This window comes from Emydura macquarii, unplaced genomic scaffold, assembly GCF_026122565.2.
Source record: "Emydura macquarii macquarii isolate MOO-44397 ecotype Brisbane River unplaced genomic scaffold, CSIRO-AGI_Emac_v2 contig_629, whole genome shotgun sequence".
In the NCBI taxonomy this organism is placed as follows: domain Eukaryota; kingdom Metazoa; phylum Chordata; order Testudines; family Chelidae; genus Emydura; species Emydura macquarii.
This window is the reverse complement of record NW_027130766.1, coordinates 5,314,413-5,338,869: the sequence shown is the minus strand read 5'-3', so window position 1 is coordinate 5,338,869 and position 24,457 is coordinate 5,314,413. Positions and strand designations below refer to the sequence as shown.

At 47.2% G+C, this 24,457-nt stretch overlaps 1 protein-coding gene across 1 annotated transcript in view; it reads right to left on the bottom strand.

Moving 5' to 3' along the window:
* Window positions 1-24,457, bottom strand: part of SKAP1 (src kinase associated phosphoprotein 1) — a 215,955-nt gene that overhangs the window by 54,576 nt on the left and 136,922 nt on the right. The window lies entirely within an intron of this gene.

The following is a 24,457-nucleotide window of genomic DNA, read 5'->3' as shown; positions in this document are numbered from 1 at the left end:
CAGGACTTACTCATGTGACTCTGGACTCCATCTTATTCCTGTAAATTTCCACAAGCAGCATGGCAAAGGCCAAAGGACATAAAAGGCAGCTGCACCACATCCATTTTGTCTTCAGTCACCAGTCTTCAGCATACCTCTGGATCAACTCATCTACAACTGAACTGAAACTGTGAAACAAAGGACTGAGACCCATCCAGGTACTGGATGTACACCAGAGGGACTATACAAGCCTGCAAACTCCTATTAGAAACCTTATATATATATGGACTTTCAAATCAATTGTATGTGTCTGATTGCTTTAATTATTTAACATTTCTCTTATAGTTTGTTTCTTTCTTTTTAGAACAAACCTTTAGTTTTAGTTACTAAAGGACTGGCTGGCAGCGTGGTATTTTGGGTAAGATCCAAACTTATATTGATCTGGTATTGTGGCTGACCCTTTGGGGTCAGGAGAAATCTTTTTGGTAAACAGCATAGAGTTTTAAATAACTGATCTCTTTACTGGACCTAGGGGCTGACTGGGAGCCAGAGATTGAAATGCAGTGAAGGGGGCTGTGTATATTTTTGTTTTGGCTTCTTGATAACCAGTGTGGGGAATCAGAAGCACTGTTTGTGGCTGGTTGGGAAGTCTGACTTCAGTGTCACCCACCAGTGTTGGGAGAATCTGCTCTCCTTTTGCAGCCTGCCCTGACCTTGGCATTTTCAGGTGGCTGCCCTAGGCACGGACGGGTCACAGCGGCTCTAGGAAGTAGGCTTGCAATGAACCTTGTTAGACCAAAATGTATTGAAGTTATCAAGATACCCATCCACCTGCCTCCACTAGGGAGTTTTTAATTTCACTGTACATGAGGCAGGCAGGTGCAGAAAGCAGGAAAAACAAGATAATACATAGAACACCAACACGTCTGAAGGGTGAATTTTACAGGTACAAAATGACTGAAGAGCTAAGAGAGGAAGGGGAGAATATTGCAGGACTCCGGAAGCTGCTAAAGACAGAGTAGTTCATTCTGCCATAGCAACATACGGCAGATTCTCCCCCCACTAGCCAGGTACACCACGGTCAAGAGTCACACCTAGTTTACTTTTGCAGCTCAGCTCCATCTATCTCAAGTGCTTTTATTGCACCCAGCCCTGTAATGTCAAAGCACCCCCTGGAATGATCCAGAATTAAAGCCCTGAGCTTCTCTGGTAGGATCCCAGACGCCACCTCTCCATCATCTCCATTGCTCTCTTAAGCAGGACATTGTCTTTCGGGTTCTCTTGCTTTCGCAACAATGAGCCCATCACCCTGCACTTTGCACAGCTCCTTTGCACGGGCGTAAGTGTCTGCACAAGGGGCAGGGCAACAGGGAACAGGCCCCATTAACTTCAGGGACATCATCCACTTAGGGTCTGATCCAAAGCCCACGGAAGCCCACAGCCCTTCCAGCTGTGAGAGCGAGAGGAGAATCAGGCCCACTAGCCGTGCTGCAGTCACCATGGGTCCGGCCCCATGCTGGCAGACAGAGATGGCACTTGGGATCCACAAACCCTGTAGCCACAAGCCCCCACCTGCCTTGGAGACCTAGAAATATTGGGGAGACACTCAGCCATCAGTTCCCGCAACAGCCCTTTTCTGTGCACAGTAGGTCTCGAAAATGCAAACCGATGACTGGAGCTGAACGTCTGTGAGCAGCTAGTCCTGGCCCCCCCAACAACCTCTCCGGGGTAGCCTCCAGGACAGCACGGCCGCAGCTCACAACTGGGGCGGGGAGGGATCAGTGCCTCCCAGGCGGCTTGCAGCTCCATCTGAGCCAGTAGCTCAGGATCCTTTACCTCCACCCCAAAAAGGTTAAGGCTGGTTCTGGGGGTAGAGCCACTCATGTCAGGCGCTAAGCTCCTCGCCCCCAGTGCGAGCTCCAGGGGTGGGCGGGGAGCAGGGGGTGTCGGCAAGTGGTAGGAGGCTTTTCCCACCTGGCAAGATCAGGCTATGATATTCCCAGACTTCAAAGCCAGAAGGGACAATCGTGATCATATAGACGGACTTCCTGCATAACTCAGGCCAGAGAACCTCGCCCAGTGACTCCTGCAACCAGGCCAAGCCCCTTGCCGGTTGCAGGCATTACCAAGGGCTGGCCGGGCCTTGAAGTGTCCTCTGAAACTTGCCAGACTGCATCTCATCCCCAAAATCCAGCCTGGTCAGGAATTCCACAGGCCAGGGACTGCCACTGAGAGGGCCTCCCCCTACTGCGCCTTAGGTCTTAATAATTTGTGCTAAAACACAATAAAAATGACTGACTAAACGCCACTGATCACGTCCCCTGTGCCTGAGCGTGGCAGCCTTTTAACTATGAGTAACTTCCCAGAATCCCAGACCTGAAGGGTTTCTCTTGTTTTCTTAGTGTGTCTCTCCAGCAGCCAGCCCCCGGCCCAATCCATCCCTGTTGTCAGCTCCCTCCTTTGCAGCCTATTTTCCTTTTTGTGTTTTATAGTTTGCAAACTCTGGGCCTGCTATAAATCCTCACCAGTCAGTCGCAGGGTGAACGCCAGGCACTAGAGCAGCATCAAATGCACCAAGTTTGTTTTTGTAGAAACGTCCTCGCTCCACATGCACCCCCCCTCTGTGCTCGTTATTAGCCTTATGCAGGGGCAGAGCCGTAGCTGGTGTAACATTCTCATAGCTCCACTGAAGTTAATTGACACAGGTGAGGATCCGGCCCCTATGGTGAAACTCGCCTCTGTTGAGAGGTCCATCGCTTAAATTTTAGTTTGAAGGCTTGAGTGGTGCATAGGACTCTCATTGGCCCTCTGGCTAGGGTTGAATTTCACCCCTCTGGGCTGGCTGAGCACAGACCTGGGCTTCCCCCATGAAACTGAAAGGTGGCAAATTAAAACCAGATGCAAGCGAATGCTTTTTCTGCATTAACCCATGGAACTCACTGCCGCAAGGTATTGCTGTGGCCAAGAGCATAGCAGGATTCAAAACCAAGACTGGACGTTTGTTTGGACAACAAAACCATCCTATGGTATAAGAGTAAATACCAGAAAATGAATAAGAGTGCTGGAAGGGAGAGAAGCCTTCAAGTTTCAGGGCATAACCGGACCAATAAGTACTTGGTGTTCGGTTGAAATCTGGCGCCTTCCTCTGCCAGACACACAACACTGGACTGGTCTGATCAATTCCTATGTTCCTAAAGGGGGATGTGAGGTTTTGCAGCAGGAGGCCCATTATTGACATATGGGGCCAGCCGAGCAGTTCTGATCAGAATCCACGACTTGCCAAGACATTGGGGTCGCTGATGCAGGTGCCGCCAGCTGGGCACCTCTGGTCCCCACCCACACAGGTAAAAGCACCTTTGTTACAGACATGTCACATGCTTTTCCTTTACAGATGTTGAACATTTGACTTGCAAAAAGGGCACGGTAAGAATTAAAAAAAAAAAAAAAAAATTGGAATCCAGGCCCCTTTTGTTAATGCAAATCTAAATGTCATTTTATGGGACATTTATAATTATGAAAATGGGCCGACGCTGCCTGGTACACAGGGGGAACCCGCAAGTATGAATATTACATTAGTGTGCCCAATGCCAGCTCACTGATCCCGCTGGCAGGAGCATAAAAAATGCTCGAGTGAAACTTTTATTTAGACGTTAAGATTCCAGGCCCCAGCGGGGTGACGAAGGCAGCCCCTGTGAGATCCCATCAGTACGAGTGTTTGAATTGAATTACCCAGGGGGGAAGGCAGGAGTGGCGAGCACTGGTTCGCTTATTTAATTTCATTTACTTTCAGTACATTATCAGCGTGGGGCTTCCCTCAGCCCCCCCATTCCCCAAGAAACAAGGCTGCAGATAAGGGTTGCCTGCGTGCTCCAGGGACCGTCTGCAAGTTACAGACCTTTCCCAGAACCTGCACTGTCTTTTGCTTATTGTCAAGGAGGGTTCTGGGGAGCTATAGAGGTCCATTCAAACACCACCAGGAGAAGCAGGGGAGAAAGCAAAGCAGCATGGCCTCAGAAACTGAGCACAGCTCTGGGAGCCAGCATCATCCATGTGTAATATCAGCTCTCTCACTGGACTCACTGTATCAGCATTGTGTCCTCGTGCTTCCCCCATCTCTCCACATCTGCCTGTGGTCTCTTATCTTAGATGGTAAGCTCTTTGGGGCAGGGACCATCTTTTTGGTTTGTGTTTGTACAGCACCTAGCACAGTGGGGACCTGGCTCGATTGCAACACAACTAATAAATAATGTATCTCTTTGGGCAAGACACACCTTCTTTCTATGCCTCCATTTCCCCACCAGTAAAATAGGAACAATGATATTTACCCTCCTTTGTAAATGCTATACGACCGCAAAAACACACACACACACACACACACACAGGTTATGACGATTAGTTTTCGCAGGACCTTGGAAACATGAAGTGCTAAGTACCATTATGACTGCAAAACACAAGACAAACATCACTGTCAGAACCTCCCAGGTACAGCCCTCTAACATACCCGGAGCCATAAAGATAAAATCTGTGCGGAGGCATGTTACTGCAGAAGACATGGCCTTTCAGCACCCACTGCCCTATCGTGGGGGAGACAAGAGAAGACAGAAGCTCTTAGGCAGAACATTTTCCCTCTTCAGACTCGCTCTGAGCACCCACGTCCAAGTGTGTCATGTAAGTGCCGAGCAGAAATCTGTCTCTTGGCAGCTCCGTGACTCTCCAAGTCAGCTGTGTGCCGGGCTTTGTGTATCCAAGACAGCAGAGACACTGGAGCCGACTGGAGTCCCGGCTTATTTCGCCAGGTGTGTTCTAGCTCAATGAGAAAAGAGAATCTGGGACACAACTGGCGACATCAGGCGAAGGGGCTAAAAACACAAGAGGCCCCTCGGCTGGGGTTGCAACAGGGAATCAGTGCTGAGTGGGTTCTTTAGAGAACAAGCCGGACAGCTTTTGCTGGCAGCAGATGGCTAAATTAACCTGAAAAGAAAGTCACTGGGCTTTTCTTTTCATCTTTTGTTTAACTTTTTTTGTAAAGCCTCCAGTTCATTCTCATTCAAACCTAATGGGCTCTAGTATAGGGCAGACAAACCAGCCAGGGAAACATGCTGAGCCAAGAAGCTCAGATTTTAAGGCCAGAAAGGACCAGTACAATCATTTAATCCAGAGGTTCTCAAACTTTTTTTTGCTGGGACCGCCTTTGAAAATATTCCCCCCGCACCATGCCATGTCACCCTTACTGGCATGAGCAGGGACTGACAGCTCACGACCCCCTATAATAACCTCGCGACCCCCTGAGGGGTCATGACCCCCAGTTTGAGAACCCTGAGGCTCCCAGCCAGAGAATTTCACCTAGTAATTCCTGCATCAAGGCCAAACAACTTGGCCCATGATCCAGACCTCATCGAGTCTCAATGTAAAGACTACAGCCTTGTCTGGAGGGGAAAGAGCGAGAGTGTATGCCTGCATGTCTAGTGTGAGTACAGCTACCAGTCAAAATGAAGATGCACGTTCTTAACAGTGAATGTTAATGAATCATTGGTCCCGATTGCCAAAGGATGGGCTAACTTCCCTATTGCTTTGGGCTAAAGCGTGGCAAGTCACGGTGTGAATCTACAGCACACCTGCTTTCCGCGCAGCGACTTACCAGGAGGACACAGCTACCGTGCCAAGGATGTCACGGAAACTAGCTACTAGAACACAGAACCACACGCTGGGACTTTCCCTGGAAAAGGTTAGGGGCTTAGCAGCCACCAACCTGCATGTAGAGCCTGAATGTTCAGCACCTATGAAAGTCTGGCCCGAGGTGCTTAGGAAGGGTGAGAATAAGACCCCTTTCTTAAAATCTTAGGGTAATTTAATCTCTCAGAGTATATGAGGCTGTAGCATTTCAGTAGGTATAGAAGATGTGTGTATAGAGAGACAGACAGAGCCCAGTAACAGAAGCCAACTGTTTTCTGCATTCCATTCACTGCAACAGGGAAAAAAAACCCAATTATTGCTATTTGGATCCTCTTGATGCTCCAATATGCTATGCTCTGTACATACATACAGCAAGAAACATTCACAGCCTCAAGAAGCTTACAATGTTGACAAGACTGACAAAGGGTGGGAGGAGTGACTTGCCCAGGATGACTCAGAAGATCAGTGGTAGAATCAGGACTAGAACCCAGGTCTCTTGACTCCCGGTCCACTGCTCTGCCCATTGGACAATGCTACCTCTCTTGGCAAAAGGCCTATGAGTCCAGGAGGCCAGAATTTGGTGACCATTTCACCCTCCAATGTCCCCGAGGGCCTTTGAAGCTGAATTCTCAGCTCTTGTCATGTTGGTCTCTGTATGGATTGAGTCACCCACCGCAGCCACACAAAATGTCACGGTAGTTACAGTCAAACAGTCCTGGAGGACATGGCAGCCCCCGCATTGTCACATTTCCTGCATGTTCAGAGGCAGGGAACATGGAGATGTTGCTATTGCAGTCATTCCCTGAGCGTCTGTCATTCCTGCTTCCTCATTTCGGTTAAACGTGCGGAGCCTCTGGAGCCTGCTCCTATGCATTTACTGAGAACAACCTTATTAAAATAAATACATAGGTGGGATTTTCCAAAACACTCAGCACTGACCTACCTCTGCTGTCATTGCAGTCGATGGGAGTTTTGCTATTGAGCAGTTAGGCCACCATTGAAGGAACTGACTGCAATAACAACTACTCCCACTCATGCTACAGTATGTGATGGTAGAATGGGTCTACAAACACAGCAGCTTCCACTAGCATCACTGGTGTTTGGGGCCATTGCTGTAAGACACTGTGGGCAGGATCAAATACTTCTCTTCTAGTCAGCATCTTATGGACCCCCATGAAAGGGTGAGTCTCCCCTTATTTAAGCTGCTGCACCTCCTTCTTTCTCACACTTAAGGGGATTCTGTAGGAGGTCCCATGTTCCCAAGACACAGGTCCATGGAGGATTGGTGGTCCATAAAGCCCTCCCTGGTGACCTGCCGAATGGAGCACCTGGAGAGTCAAGCAGCAGGTGTGGTGTGTGTGTGTGTGGGGGGGAACAGGAGGATGGAAGAAGACGGGGTCCCTGAGACGCCGTCTTCCTCCCAAAGCCATTCGCAGGATGAATAAGCTGGAGAGCCAAAGGTAAGCAGACAACACCAGACCTGGTGTCATTCAACAGAAGTCAACAGAGTTGCACCAATAAAAGAACATGGCTTAGTTAGTGTCACTCAAAAATTCGCAAACTTCTTGGAAGCTTGTGGTTTAAAATTGTGTCACATTGGCCTCTGTTCTCTGCACCCGCAAGGTCATCTCTTGCACCTTTTCCTTGGCCTCCTCCATTTCTTTGTTTAATCAAAAATTCTGCTTCACGTCCCCTGCTCCCTCTTTCTTCTCTCATCCTGCTGCTCCTCATCCCATTCTTCTCTTTAGTCTCTCTCTCTTCATTTTCTTTTAGCTGTGCTTCTCTCTCAGTCTTAGTCTAATCTTTCAGTGCCTTGAAAACTTAGAATCCTTTATAAAAAGGGGAATGAAACGAGCAATTATTTTCACAGAAAAATGGGAAACTAAACAATTGTCAACGTGAATCATATGAAATAAATCTTGTCTCAGATTAATTGTATTGCATTTTTTGAGGAGATTAAGAAGAAAGTAGATAAGGAGGCAGTGGAGAGCAGAGATGATTTACTGAAGCTTCAGCAAGACTTTTCATAAGAGGCTAGTAAGTAAAGTTCAAAGTGTAGGCACCTACTTTAGGACTACTACCTGGACTGAAAGTTGGCTGATAAACAAGGTGCAGTTTACAATCAATGGCTGCAAATCACATGGATGAAGTTATCAAGTGAAATAACCTAGAGCTCAGGCCTGAGACCAGTTCTCTTCACTTACAGAATCCTAACATATTGCATGCTATCTCGATTTGCAAAGCTGTATTGTCTAAATACAAATAATCCATTTAAAGTTTGCATTCAAAGTCAGAGAGAGATCAAGAAAAAAGGTCACATGGGGCATGTTACAGCAGAATTGTCCATGATGTGAGTTTTATACATCTTTTTTTTAAAAATAATTTGCTACCAGTCAACACTGAAGACTGGATCCAAGGCCAGACAGCTCATGGCAATTTCTATGTTCCTAGGACAATTCTTGACATGAGGACTAAATACTAGTCCCACTGAAGTCATCCTAGGAAGTTACAAATCGACCAAAGATGAGTGAAGGAGACTGTCCTAATGGAGCTGTGTTGAACCTTGAAGTTTTTGTAGATGCCACATAGTTATTGGCATCATATAGGTAGATTTGAAAGACAGACAGACATAGACAGACCTCTGTCTAGATCCCTAGATAGTTAGTGTAGGTTTTTCTAAGGAGTCCATGACTGTAGTATCTATGACTGACAATGAAACAAGGCAGAATGGACAGACTTCTGTGACTTCAAATGGGACTAGTACTGACCCGGGGGAGGTGGGGAGATTTTCCTTGTCTTTTATTCTGCCTCAAATATTTCACAGCAACTCTGAAGTTAAACCAACTTTGCAAAAAGAAAAAAATGGAATTCAAAAAGGAGGCAGCGCTTTTGGCCCAAAAGTTTGCATCCAAACCACTAAGTCTATAATTGCAAAATAAAAAACACTAAATCTCAATATCTATTTGCACAGCTCATTAGCTAAGGGCTCACACTCAGCAAAGAGAGAGGGAAAAAAAATCTTCAGCACCAACTACATTTGGGAAGTTGCTATGGAAACCAGCCCTTCGCTCAGGCTTTGCAACTGAGACTTGCACATTTCTGCTCAGGTGAGCTTATTTGTCTGTCCATCTGTCCGAGGAGTTTATGAAGACACTTTTTTTTTAAACAAGTCTTCTTTTTATATATACATATATAGAGAGAGATCTCACTCCCCTGTTACTTCTCTCCCCCAAACATAACATTATGTCAGCTACTCGACCCGCTGTGCTACTGGGACAGCATGATTTACAACGTGAAAAGGGAAAACCTAAATCATTACAGAATGAAAACATTAAAGTTAATGCATCACAAGTGAGGAATTTATTACCATTAACTCCAATAAACAGTTATAAACCACCCGTCCTTTCCTGTCCACGCACAGGGACACAGACGCTGGAACAACTTTCTTTTCTTCTTCACTAGACCAGTCATGTGTGTTCCAACCGGCCACCATTTATTGTTAACTGGACTAGCTCATTTTCCAGGGACTGAAGAAAGCATGAAGGCCTCATCCATTTCGTTTTGCGGGCGGCTCGGTGCAGACAGATGGAAGAAGAAAGTTCACGAGACGTGCAGCCCGATGGGTTTATTTCAACGCCACTGAAATATATGCTTGACAAAAGCCAACTCTCACCCTAGCCCTGTACGTCATTACTCAAAAAGCCTGATGTATAAGTAATAACATATGGGCAAGCTGTGCAGTTACACCGGATACCGGCTCGCCTCAGGGTGCACTTGGCCAAATATTTGCTTCTCACTGATGTTCCTCCACCACCTTGGAAACCTGAGCCTGAAATCTGAGGCCTTATCGAATTTTTTTCTCACCCCATCTAAAAGGAGCAGAGAGGAGCTTGCAGTTTCCTGTAGGGGTACCTTCTCTCAAAGGAAAAGCATGCAATAATAATAATAATATTAATTATTAACCAAATCCAAAGGTCTTTACCCAGTTAAAAACACCCATTGGCTTCAACAGGAGTTTAAGATCGGGCCAATTAATTGTCCTCATCCTCATACAAGCACGTGAGTTTGTTATGGTAGGGTTGCTCACAATGAAGACTGAACAGGACTCAGGTCTACCAGAGGGTGATCTGCAGAGCTGCCTCCGGATCGATCCCCTCATTACACACAAGTCAAATCTGCACACCCCATACACATTATTATTCGTTATTTGTGCTGTGGTACTGCACACAGCAACCCCGGTAACGGACCAGGACTTCTATGGTGCTAGATGATGTACACACACAGAGCAAAAAGGATGATCCCTGGCAAGAGACATTGCCTCCTGCACACGCTCCCCCACACGTGCTTTGGGACTCTTTGGATCCGTTTCTCCTCTCCTTTTCACTGGTGCAAATCAGGTGTAACTCAGCTGAGGAGGCCATATACAGGCCCATAATATCTTGGCACCTGGTCCATAAACTAGGAATAGTCAATTCAGCTACTAAGTGACCAAAACTAAGTTAGCACACTAATGGTTACCAACACAGAGAGCAGCTGAGCCGCACTGGCTCCGCCTGCCCGGAGCAATATTGCTCAGCGGCTCTCTAGCTTCATTAAACATCCACTCTAACAGGACTAAGTATACAGATGGGCCATACAATGTACTCAGAAGGTGGCTGGTTTCAGGCTCATCCTAATCCCTAATAGGATCGAATTTGACTGCTAGGATTCCTCCATGGAGAATGACACCCCCCCACCCATTGAGTTTCACTTTGGAGACTTGCAGCTTTGATGGATCCAAACAACCCCATGCTTTTGTAGGAGTTCGACCCAGGTCTGAACATCATGGCTTGGGACCATCTCTAGAACTTATTCTAAGACACCCGCCTGATAAGCAGGTCCCACTGGATGAGAACCTACTGTGGCTGTGTGCTCATAGGGAAGTAGTCACATGGGCATGGAACCGTAACAGGGGGCTAAATGTCACGATCTAGCATTGTGTTGAACAAGCCGAAATTATCCTTTGTCCCCTCACCTTCCTCAAGGTTTGTTCTGAATGGATGGAGCAAAGAATCCAGAGTCGGGAAGAAAGTAGAGGGATGTCAAGGAGTGGAACTGCTAGAGAGAGAGGGTACCAGAAATAGCTGTGCTGTAGTCAAGGTCATTCAGAAATGCAGTCGGGTTTTGGGAACTGACAAATTTAATCTGTTTCTGGATCCCACTGTACCATTGTGTTCTGTCCTCCCACAGGCCACAGCATTGTCTGCCAGGATGCTGAGCCCAAGCCCCTCACGCTTCTTTGCTAGGAAAATCAGCTACCATGCAAATCAATGCAGAAAAATTCCCAAAGGGCAGATGTGATTTTAATTTACAGGGTCTCTGCCGGGCCACAAAAGACCAGACACCTGTTGGCTAAAGCCCATCTCACAGCTTAGCCCATTATTTCTATAAAAAAAATTCTGTAGCATATAATCGTCAGCCTTGACACAAACGATTCCTATAGATCATAGTGGAAAATCAAGAGGATTTAAGGACAGAGGAGGGTAGGAAAAAGTAAAACAAACGACATGCAATTTTTCAAGCGGAAACAATGGCAATATGAAGATATATAGGTGTCAACCATACTGTAGGAGGCAGGAGGCTATGCTCTTTTACCTCTTACGATGTCACTCTCATGACCTCTACCATTTGAAATGCTTTGATTCCACCTTGCCCAAGGGATCTCTGAGCACTGGAGAAGAGATGAAGAATGCCCGCGCCTGACCTCACCTCTACATTGTCTAATGACTGACGGCATAAATCAGAGTTTCCCCTCCGCAGACCCGAGTGTCAAGAACCCATGTGAGAAGGCTGGAAATATTAAATGATTTCCCCGAGGGTTTTGATTGTTACTCTGTTTCTCTCCTGTAACTGTAGAGCCGTGTTGCGCATAAAGAATAACTACCCTTCAGGACCTCAATTTGTGTATAGAATGAACTATAGAAAAAAGTCAAACAACCGGCTTCCACCTTTTTGGAGAGGGGCACAGAACAGAAACCAAACAATTAATGGAGGATGGGCTTATTCTAGTCAATGCTTTGTGCTGCACACCTCTATGCTGGCAGCACTTTTTGCACCACACCACTGGAGTTAAGAGGTTTGACTGTATTTCCTACAGAACTTTCCTCTCCTACTGAGCTGGAAGGCAGCAACGGATCAGAAGCTATTGTGCAGGAGCCAACAGCTCGTTCCTGAGTTAAGCAAACAATCCCACTGCTCAGCAGAGCTTGTGGTTTAAAAGACTTTCTTGTGCTTTAGAAACAAGAACAGACTTAGGAGTCAGAAATCTTCCCCGAGTTCTGGTCCTGGCTCTGGCGTTCGCTTGCAGCAGGGTTGGAGGGCGAGTCGCTCAACCCTTTGTGAGGAATCAAGTGGTACATTTCACATGTCAGTGGTCCCGTGGGATTGATTCTGATCTCACTCGCTCCAATATCAATCAGGAGTAAGTCCATTGACATCAAGGAGTTACACCAGAAGAGAAGTCAGAATGCGTATATGATTTAAAGAAGCAGGATCAGTCCCTGGGTGTACATTGGGTGAGAAACCTATGTCAGGGCACAAGCAGCTAAAGGGAGCAATTTGATGTGAGGTGGGGATAATTAGAGAGAATTAGAGGGAATTGACCAGAAGAAGAGCTCTGTGTAGCTTGAAAGCTTCTCTCTTTCACTAACAGAAGTTGGTCCAATAAAAGGTATCACCTCACCTACCTTGTGTCTCGAATATTCCCCTGACAATCCTATCCCAGATGAACGCAGCTTGAGACATTTCCATATTTCCATTATTATCATCATTACAAATGTATTTACTTATGGGAGCATCCTCAAGGTGCTTTGCAAAGAGTCAAGGACAGTCCCTTCTCTGAGAAACTCCCAGTCTAAAGGCAGAGGAGACAGAGACAAATTGTATACAAATCAGCCAGATTCACTGTAAGCGGCTTGGCAGAAGTGGGCCTGTAAAAGGGATTTAAAAGGAGCAGGGTCGGCACTTTGGCCCAGATCCTCAAAGGTATTTAGGTAACTAGTTCCCACAGAAATCAATAAGAATTAAGCACCTAAATATCTTTGATAGGCTCAGGTAAATTGCACAGGGGCTTGCATGGAAGATGGCATAGAAGTGACCATGTGACAAGCTGACAAAGGGAGCCCTTGGGAGTTGAACCAGCTAACTCCAGGCAGCGTTTGACTGAATCTGGCTCATCTCATCCCCATTTGTAAAATGGGCGTCAGAGCCCTAGTCCCTGGAGGGGAGGGCGGTGCTGCAGGGGTTAATTAGTGGATGTTTGCACAATGCCCTGCAAATGGGAAGCCCCACAGAAGCGTTAAGCGGGATCATTATTTCATCGTTCAAACCCAGCATCCTTCTTTAAAAACAAATTTTGAAGGTAATTAGGCCTAATTGCTTTTACAGTTTAGCTACCGAGTTATTTCATTTAAAACGCAGGTCAGGTCACCGCTGCGGAAAGGTTCTTCGTAAGAAACTTCGCTGCGAACAAACAATCCTGCCGTCACACAATGGAGTGGCTAGACTGTAACTAGCAAGTCCCGCAGAGGGCCTGATCTACACCAAAACGCTAGCTTGACCCGACCGCGATGCTCAGGAGTGTGGAAAGTCTGTACTCTCGAGCTGACCTAACCTCTGGTGTAGACAGCGATAGTGCGATGGAAGAATTCTTCCGCCGACCTAGCTACCGCCTCTCGGGGAGGTGGATTACCTCTTCCAATGGGAGAACCCCTCCTGTCGGCGTAGACAGCGTCTACACTGAGGCTGGACGGCGGCGCAGCTGCAGCGTTTCAAGCGTACACAAGCCCTTGGGGCATAACTCGACTGCGATCAGAGGTGTGACTGCAGCACATGTGGACGTACTGGAGCCAGTTTTGATCTAGCCAGCTCCAACAACAGCAGCAGTCAAGCCACAGTAGCGTGGGCTAGCCACTCGCGTACACACCTCCGGTCGCAGGTGGGGTTGCACAGCCCGTGCTGTCATGGCTTCACTGCTGTTATTCGAGCTAGCTAGATCAAAGGGCATGTCTACACTGCAATCAAGGTGTGTGATCACAGCTCATGCACACACAGCCGAGCTAGTTCTAATCTAGTTAGTTTGGGTACCGGGGCAGTGACACTTCAGTACATGGGCTTAAGAGTGGACCGTAAAGCCTGACTAAAACCCTGGGGGTGATCACGATGCATGCGGCTAGCCCAGATTGAAGTGAGTGCTGCTGTAGACACACTGCTCCAGCCAGTAGCCATGCTCCTAGGTTAAGCTGGCTCAAGTCTGTCCACACAACTGCAACCCCACCTCTAGTTGTAGTGTAGACATTAGTAAAACTAGGGCAAACCCCTCTGTGAACCCTTAAAACTGGTTTCAAAATGGCTTATGTCGATTTAGATCAGGACTGGAACCAACGGAACTGGTGCAAATCACTGCAGGCCAGCCCTGAGTTCCGGGCTCCCGCTTCTACACTTCCTGGCTGGCTACAGCCATGCTTGAAAGGCCGAAGGTTGAGAATGGAAATCGCCACCTCAGACTGTAACAACCATGTGACTCCTGCGGTGCTACAAAGGTTTTGGTGCAAGCTTACACTGCTTCCAAAAGGAAGTCGCCCTTCCTGGAGCTATTGAGCTATTTCATGTTAGCGAGGGAAAGTCGTGTGATTCTCCCATTTCCCTTCCATCTCGGCCCAGTTTGATTTAGCTTTTCCTTTATATTTTTCAAGGAATTGTTTAATCAAATCAAATCCAGTCAACTCAGAAAATGATAAAAGTAGGGTTCTCTGGGAAATCTTCCCTTTGGGCTCATTTTCCCCTTGTTTTATGCTGGTGCAATTTCCAAGGCTTCCACTCACTGTTGATTTACATTGATGTAGAAGGTTCTATATAAACACAATGAGTGATGTTCATCTAGACACACCCGGCCCTGAGTGTAAACCAGGAGTAACTCCACTAACGGTAGGGGTCGTTTACATACAGAAGTAGTGCTGCTTTATAACTATCTCTGTACAGTTAAAGCAGTAAAACCTCTCCAGCATGGATAGTTAGATTGGCGTAAAGGTGCTATGGATCAGCATAGCTTATTTACCTTCCTGCACAGGAATAGGCCACCTTTCCACTGGCATAACTGCGTCCACACTGGCAGTTGTATTGGTATAACTATATTGGGGAAATAATCACACTCCTCACAGAAGTAGTTGTACTGGGACAAAATCTGTGTGCGTACCAGGCCTCCCTCCAGCGACAGACTGATTAAATGCCCGCTGAAGTTAAGGATGAGGCATAACCGGTGTGGGGAAGCTGACACTGCTGCTGCTGCTGGATCTGTTCACGGGATGAATAGGGTACTTCACTTCTGTTGCTCCCAAGACACGGCTGCACCCCCTCTGCTATATTACGGGACATTATCAAGGAACCACCCATCCCGAGGAACGTCTCCTCTGCTATGAAGAGCATCCAAATGGATGCCCCAAGTATTTACCCCGGATCCCGGGGTGGCTTGTACTTCCTGCTTCACTGCTCCAGTACCTGAGCTAGCAGGATGAAAGCCAACTCAGCTCTGACTACATGGGCTGCACTCACACCCTGAACTGCAGTGGTTGCATGCCCAAAATCTTCCTGTGTCTGAGGCAGGCCAGGATAAACAGGGACCAGGGCACCTGCTTCTAAGTCCTCACTGCAGTTTCACTGCTCCTCATACAACTCCAGGAGGCGGCGCAGCAAGGGTGGTGCGAATGTCTCTGGAGCGCATTAGCAGCTTTGCGCTGGACTGGAGAAAGACGTTTCTGCTTAAAGCCCTGGGCTCCTTCGGGTGGGGAGCCCAAGAGATGAAACCTCTCGGGTGGTTTCTGTCCCAGCAGAGAAGTGAGCACTGAGACGCAGAAATCGTAACAAGAGCCCCATGGCACGACCGTCAGGAGGTACAAACGCAGAAGTTAAGAGGCAGAGGCTCATCCTGAATGTACATCCGGAAAGTGTGCTAGGGCAGAGAGCAGGAGCCAGCCATACTGGAGAGCAGAGGGACCCTAACCACAAGCAGAGAAAATCAGAAGCAAAAGGAAAGAAACGAAGCTGTGCTGTGCTGTGCTGTGGACAGGAGATGGTACTAGTCAGTGCATCGCAGCTGCTACACAAGGATAGAGACAGGCACCCGAAAAAAACCGGACGGACCACGTAACAGGAACAAGGCTTCAAGAAAGAGGTAAAAGAACAAGACATCAACCTCAGTTTTTCCACCAAGCTGCCCTACAGCGGAACAGACTGTGTCGGGCTGGGATTTTTGCAGCACTACGCCTGGGACACTTCAGCATGGACACATGGATTCTCCTAGCATAGCTCCTATTTTACACCTCATGTTTCTTCATAGCCTAAGTCACCAACAGCATTATCCTCATTACATCACCTACCCTACCCTTCCCTGGACTTGTCTGCTCAAACCTCCTTTGCCAATCACACTGCCCAATTCTTCCTGGGGCCTGGCACGAAGCCACGCTGGAGTTGGGAAGTCAGGAAATCATCCTGTGAGCCGGGACTCATTCCAGCAAAGGAAGAACATGGTGTGCGTGGTGGGAGGAGGTTCCTCAAAGGCCCAGTGTTGGATGATACATGGCAATTAGATTAAAGTATCTTCCATTAGTGAAGAGTGAGAGTTTGCTAAGTGCGGTTATCTGTTAGCTCACAGTCATAACAAACCACCAGATAAATGAAGTGCCAGTTACTCCCTTAAAAAAAAATGCTGTTTCCTGTTGGAATTCCTGGGCCTCAAAATTCTCACTGGGAATGGCCCGAATTTTGATCTGTACTGGATCCCTTCCCATCAGTTTCTGGAAAAGTGGTGTATTAAACAAAGCAATAAGCATTAGCACAAGGGTTTCCCTAGGAAACGACAGCGACTGAGCAGATTGAAAGGAGGATTTCACTGTAATCCTAAAACACACCATTTGGAATTTTCAAAGCCATTCATTTCTAAAGGGAATGGGGCAATCAGCTCTTGTCGGAAGCTTTGGAAATCTCAGTCTGCAGCTTCAATGCCCTGCACAAATATCTTCCATACTGCAATTTGTTGGCGATGGGAGCAGATCTTGCTATTCCCATTTCACAGATGGGGAAACTAAGGCACAGAACTCACAAAAGAGAACTGAAGGGACTTTCCCACACCCAGGAAGTCACTGGCAGAGGTCCCCATGCCATGCTAAATTCATTAGACCCTGTTGCCTCTCCTTCTTCCATTAATATGATGGGTCGGTGCAGCTGTATATCATTTCTAAGCTCAGCTCAGCAACATCCTAAATGTGTCCTGCTTTTGCAGAGAGCTACTGATACTTCTGATGCCCAATCCAGGACAAAGCTGAAGCTGGGCTCAGACGGGCTGCAGCTCCAACAATAGGAATTACAGCTTTTTACACCTCTGAACCTAGGACAGAGTCAGAGCTGGACTCGTCAGCACTTGAAGGAGGCCCAATTTTAGAGAATAACAATATAATAAAAATAACAATACAATTTTCATCAGCAGATCTCCAAGTGCTTTACAAAGGATGTCAGGAGCATTATCCCCATTGCACAGATGGGAAAACAGAGGCACAAAGGGGGATGTGACCCGGCAGGTCCGTGGCCAAGGAATAGAACCCAGGTCTCCTGAATCCCACTCAGTTGCTCTATCCACCAGGCCACACATTTGCAAAAGACTGTTGTCATCTCACCACATGACCAAACACATGGTCACATTCATTTTGCAGACCTCCAGGATCAGATTATCATTATTATTTATGAGCCGTATTGTGGTAGCACCTAGGAGTTCCAGTCACAGACCAGGACTCCATTGTGCTAGGTGCTGCACAAACAGTCCTGTGAGGCAGGAGTCAATGGAAAGAGACTGGTGTAAACTTAGCAAAATAGGAGAATCAGGCCCACTGGGTACCAAACTGGTGCACGTTACCCCTTTTTGTGGCTGACATTGGCTTTCTGACCAGTTTACAGCCAGGAACTAACTTACAGCACCATTTACATGACTTCTGCTTGTCCCAAAGACCCATGGATTGCCCTTCTTCTTCCAAGCTGTATTGGGTCCACAATCCATGTATGAGGGGCTTACAGCCTGAACCCTGTAAAGCCAGGAACAACTGCAAGAGGCCTACTAGTAACAGGGAATGGGACGTGCTACTGCTGCTGGGTGTGTAGAGTCATACAGAGAGTGGACAGTGCAAATACCAAGTATCTCAGGAGCTGTTCTCTAGGTACAATAAGTCTATACCAAGATCAGGACCTGGACCACAACTGTAAACGTCTGCCACTGCGTGGGCAGATCTGAGGAAGAACTCTGTGTAAGCTTGAAAGCTTGTGTCTCTCACCAACAGAAGTTGGTCCAGTAAACGACATTACCTCACCCACCTATATGGGCCTGATTCTCCACTGCCCTGTGTTTTGTGTTATTTGCACCTATGGAAAGTGAGTGTGAAATGCTAGCATCCCACAGCCAGTTTGCACTGCTGCAAATGGCTACACAGAGGTGCAAGACAACGGAGAATCGGGCCCGACGCATAGATTGTTTCCTGTTTCACCTCCGATCACTCCAGCAGAAAGATCCAGCTACTCTGAACTGGTGGGCAGAGTTTGAACAGAGCACCACCACCAATCAGCACCTTGGCCAAGACGCATCGCCAGCCACGCGGACTTCGCTACCCTGAATGTCAAGTGGGGATGAAACTTGGCCACCGCTTTTACTTGTTTCAGATAAGAACATCATTCGTCACTTTGGGGGGCGGGGGGAAGGGTTTTTAATCGAGAAAGTGTCACTCTGTCCACACGCCCTGGAGAACAAATGTGTGTTTTATCAGCCGCTGAACAAAAGCAGCCTAACACCTGCAGAAGAGGTGCGCCCCTTCAGTTCTCACCCCCACGCTTTTTCCAGGAGGTGGGGGCGGGGGAGGAGGGGAATCACAATGATGGATCTGACCGCCTTAATTAATGTAAACAAACAAAAGAGGAACATCAAATAATGCCCTTGACAGCATGAAAACAGAGCCAGGAGTGCCAAGCGCGCTGTATAAAAGGAGAGCGTTTGATGTGCCCGCTGCGGGATCAAGATTTGTAAATAGCAGCAGCTCTGTATCGCGGCTTATCCAAATATTTTCATTTCCCATCACCGGCCGAGCGCCAGGGATTGACGGTTTTGGACTCTTCAACTTTCAGCTTTCACCCTGCAGCCCCTGGGCAAGTGAGTGGGGGAGGAGGGCGATGGCGGGTCACTGATTTGCTCCCCCTTATGGGCCACGTAACTGCATGATACTCAGCAGCTTCAATGCACTCAGTGTGGAGCACGGCGCCCAATTCTTGATCACAGCCCGCCTGTGGGACGTGTCCAGCCCCAGTGATGCCAGCTTCATCTCTCCCTCCAGCGAGCGTCTTTGCTCACAGGCTGCCAGGAGCCTATAACCCTGCGGCACCCACCCACCCATTGCTGCTCACAGACCTTGTGTGTAACACGCCTCTACAGTCCCCATTTCCCTCTTCCTCCACCAGATGTGGATGATGATCCCAGGATCCTATTGTGCTAGGCGCTGTGCAAACACACACACACACAAAAGACTGTCCCTTCCCCCAAGGGGCTTTGTGACATGCTCATATGGTGCCCCCTTCATCTACCCTGATCACAGTCATTAAGTGGGACACAACACAGAAGGAACCATTTATTTCTAACCCCCTCTCCCAACCATCTGGTGACATATGGTGTGACGTGAACGGACAATATTCCCCCATCACACACTGCACTGAACACTCCCTCCTGGGCTGCAGGTTCCCAGCGGGCTGTGCCATTGCATCACAAATGCTTGTCTCCTGATTTCCAGTCAAGGAAATCTTGGGGGGGGGGGGGGGAATGTGCACGTGTCCATATGTGGACTGAGATTAAAGAACACCCCCCAAATACTAAAACCAGGCGGTTGGCAGAAGGGGTCAAGAGACATTAGTGTTGTGCATTCTACAGAGAAAGCATGGGCCAGTAGAGAGTTTATTTGGATTTTTGATGATCTGGAGGGAGAGACAGAGAGACTCACAAACCCCATTTTTGGGGGAGGAGAGTGCCGTTGTTCATAACACAATCCTGGGAGCTGGTGGAGAGGACCCTGCATTTGTTTTCCAGCTGCATTGACTTAAATTAAGGTGAAAGGGGAAAAAACAAAGAAACAGGTTTGTGCCATCAATATCTTGTGAATTCCCATCTTGACACCAGGGTTGCGTTTCAGGTCTTTAAAAACACGTATGAATAAAATCAAGCGTTTCCATTGGCTTCTCTGGCACATTTACGGTCATTAGGAAGGGCTCTCAGACGGAAATCTGACTTTGACGTATAAAGGGCCTGCCAGAGGTCAATGGATGGATGGACGGGGTGAAGTGCCTCTCTGGTGCGCACAAGGTGCGTGGAGCCAGGCACTCAAAGCAGAAAGTGCAAACTGCTTTGAAAATCAGGGCTCTGCCAACCTGGAGCAGCGGGCGTTGTCCAGTCTGTTTGGTCCCTCTTTGCTCTGCCACAGCTAGGAATACCTCCTGTGTCCTGCAGACAAGCCAGCCTGACAATGGCAGAGAGAGGCCTGCAGAGGGAAGGTGCAATTCCAAAGGTTGGCCACAGGGAAGCAGCGTAAGCTCAGGATTTAAGATGCTAGGCACTGAGCCCCACCTAGTCTGCCTCCCCCCTCCTCCCTGCTTCTGTCTTTAGGACCTATTCTGCTTTCCCAGCAGGGCGTAAAATGGGCAGCAGGGTCAGGGAAACTCGCCTTCCCATAATCCCCCCCTCAAGATACATGGAAGCGTATCTAGCCCGAGCAAACGCCACGGTCAGTTCAAAGCGATCCATGCCCCCTGCTGCCTGCATCATTAGATCTGTTTGCTCATTGCTCCGTGCCACTCTTCCAAAGGAGGTGACATTCTAGCAAGTTTCACGTGCCGCAGTCTCAGAGATGTAGGCAGCTGCCTTCTAATTCTTTGCCCGCCTCTCTCCAAGCCAGTCACTGCCCGCATCTCATGTCCTGCTCCCCATGTAAACGGTAGCCACAGACTTTTCTCACTACTCTGGCTCCGAAGGGATGTTGTTATCCCATAGATCCAAGGCTGCTCAGCATGTCAGGCCCTTACATTTTGAATGCCTTTGGTATTTCCAGCAATGCCAAGCAGGTTTGAGGCGGGTGGGCTGTCTTACACCATTTGGAGAAAATTCCATTCTGGGGAGCTTTTTAAGTACAAGCTTGATCAGCCTGAAAAAAAACAGTACGCTTTCTTTTATCATGAAAGGCACTAAAAAAAAGAGTAATACTTGGTGATTCTTCTCCTACAGCTGGTATGACATGGTCCTGGCGGGAAGGGAAATAGAGGGCATGTCTACTCTGTGATTAAAACACCCACTGCACCAAATCTCAGAGCCCGGGTCAGCTGATTTGGGCTTGCAGGACAAAAAATAGCATAGCCATTCACACTCAGGCTAGAGCCTAGGCCCACAGAAGGGAAAGGTCCCAGAGCCCAAGCTCCAGCCTAAATCTGAATAATCTACACTGCAATTTTAGCCTGATCCCTGTGAATCTGAGTCAGCTGGCCTGGGTCAGACTCAGATCTTTTATTACAGTATAGACCTACCCAGAAGGAAATGACTTGGCAGAGGTTTTAAAGCAGAATGGAGATTAGAACACAGGTCTCCTGATTCCCACTCTGGTGCCTTACCCATCAGGCTACATGTGACCAAGAACCATCAGCAACTGCCTGAGACACCTCAGCCAATAGTCATCTACTCTCAGGCTTTCATTTCCCCTTGCAACCGGGGTAACTAAAGCAGAGCAAACGCCCTGCCTTCCTTTTCCCCGGACTTCTTCTTTCCCTGACATCAGCCTTTTCCAAAATGTGCTGAATGCAGCACAGTTTCCCTACAAAAATGGGAAAGAGAATGATTCTCTGATTTAAAAAAAAAATTATTGGTAAAAGAAGATAAAATAAAATATTGATCGCGTTCACTGTATCCCACCTCTGGAAATATAAGAAAGTGACAGGGCCGTATAAAGAATGCTTGCTCAAAAAAAAAAAAGAAAGAAAAAAAAGCCTTTTATTACCTTTCTGACACCCACCAGCAGTGATAAATCCAGGACAATATAGATCAGGAGTTTATGATAAAAAGGTAACAAATGTGGTTAATCAGGTCAAAATCATGGGTCCCTGGCTACAAATCCAGACTTGTTCAGAATTTCAGAACTTGTGGGTGATACTGAGGCGAGTTCCCCAACTTCAGAAGAATCTTCCAGCATCCCACTTGCCTACGAATTTCATATGCCTCTGGAGGCCTTCATTATACTTGGCTAATAATGGCTTGAGCCCTGGGAAAAGTCCAGGCCAAACCACTGCAACTCCCATCGCTGGGGACTTGACAAGGTGCCACTTGCACAACAGGTTCTGAATGCAGCGTGTGCCAGGGCTTGAATGGCAAGCTGGGTTGATGGGAAGCTAAGAGGGACCCATTGCTGACATCTGCGGTCACAGTCCCCGTGTAGAAAGGGCTGAAATGTTTAGGCAAAAGGTGAGAGACACTGAGACCCTTGAAATGTTTCTCATCAAATCGAAACATTGGGCTTAACAGCCCCAGCTACCTTTGAGACCAATAAAGGCACCCAAACCAGTTATGAGACCGTAATCTGAGGTTAAAGAAAGCCTGGCAGAGCACTGACTGATTGGAGAGTTATTGGAAATAAATAAAAAGCTTGCATTAAACCTAAGGGAAGGTCACAGCTTGAACTCACAGAGGGTTACTGCACTGATTACGCTGGCCGTTGGATCAGTGTACCTCTTGGGGACGTAGCTGGCGGTTTCAAGTCTTGGTCGAGGAGGAGATTTATATAAAACTGATCATTATTTTTACAAGAGGCACAATGGGTTAACACAGCGACTTACCCTCCTCCAGAGATCTGGACCTAAACCTCTCTTTCAGTCACAAATGCAATGAATTTAGTGGCCTCAAGCTAGTTTTCAAGTGGATATTACTATTTATTACATTGATAATTCAGTAGTGCATTAGGAGTTCCAGTCACAGACCATGACCCCATGGTGCTAGGTGCTGTACAAACACAGAACATAAAGACAGTCCCTGCCCCCAAGAGCTTCCAATCAGCCATGTCACAAAGCTGCAATGCTCAATAGTATTCATTGCTTTGTAGATGAGACAGGAAAGTTATTAGAGGTTAGGACCTTATTGAATTTCATCCTACTTATTTCAGTTCATTTCTCCAGTTTGTCAAGATCATTCTGAATCCTAATTCTGTCCTCAAAAGTGTTTGCAACTGTCTGCAAACTTTATAAGTGTACTCTCTGGGCTGTTATCCAAAACATTTATGAAGACGCTGAATCTTCCATCAGACTAAGCAAACAGAGACCTAAACAGTTTGTAGAGGGTTAGTAGGGGGAAGTGTGCGGTGAGAGAAGCAGGGCCCTGATTGAGAAAGGGGCTTCTCTGGTTAGGGGGCCTATAAAGCAGCCAAACAGTCAGCCAGCGGCCCAGGAGCAGTAAACAAAGCTGTCAACAGGGGAGTTTGAGTGGGAGTTCTGTTGGAGATGGGAGGAACAAGCCCTTGAACCTTAGGGGCAGTGAGTACAGAAGCAGCAGGGCTAGTGACCGAAGCCATGGAAGAGACAATGAAGATGACCAGATGTGGAAGCTGCAGGATGTAGATGATCGCGATGGTCCCTTCTGACCTTCAAGTCTATGATTGTCTACACCAGCGCTTAGGTCGGCTTAATTACATCAGGGTGTGAAATTTTTCACAGCCCTGAGTAATGTAGTTAAGCCAGCCTACCTTGGTAGTGTAGACCTGCCCTTAGCTATTCAATCGCTTGCTCTTCATGGAAGAACTCTGTCTTCCTAAATTTCTTTACAGTGCTTGTCACTCTGCTGGCAGAATTTCAAAAGATCTTAGCTTCCAGAATTGGGGCAAGATCTTCCAAAAAGCTCAAGCCCCCATTGTGACACTCATGGCCAGATTTTCAAAAGAGCTCAGAGCCCACTGAAACATGGCTGAGGTTTGCAGAAAAAATCAGTCTGTTGTGTACGGACCATGAGTGTTACAACAGGAGCTGTCATGAGTTGAGCTCTTTGCAAAATTTGGTCCCATACATGGGCACTTAATAATTTGGCCCCATATGTATTTACACTGTTCTTACCTGAGCACTACTCAAATAATAAATAATAGTCTTTTCATAACCTAGTTTATTCTAAAATACCCATTGCCAAGGGAACGCTCTGCAGCTCCCAAGGAGACACATGATCATTTTATTTTAGAACATTATTGCCTATAAATATGGTGTGAAGGACTTTCAGTTCTTGTGAACTTTCTTCTCAGGGAAGAGACGTACTGTACTACTGCTGTGATCTCGGAAGATCCTCTTGGTACAGAGGGGAGAGAAAGGGAACATCGTGAAGAATTTGTAACCGTGCATGTAGAGATGACATTTATAGGGCTCTCAAATTGGAAACTGTACATTTTATTGCACTCTCTGTCAAAAAATGCAGTTCCATCAGAGGTTAGAACGACAAGGGAAACAACCAATCAATACCTGGGTCTCTAATATCTGGACTGAAAAAAATCATTATCCTGTTACTTTTATTATGGCGTTATGCTTGAAATACGATAGTTTAAGGCTGTTTCCATTACACAGACAGTTTTTAAGGAGGGGCATTTCCCTCCCTCAATTCCCTTCAGACTGAAAATCTAAAATTCCTCAGCAGGGGGAATCTAGCATACAAGTTCTGAGCCAAGGGAACTGGGATTTCAGTTCA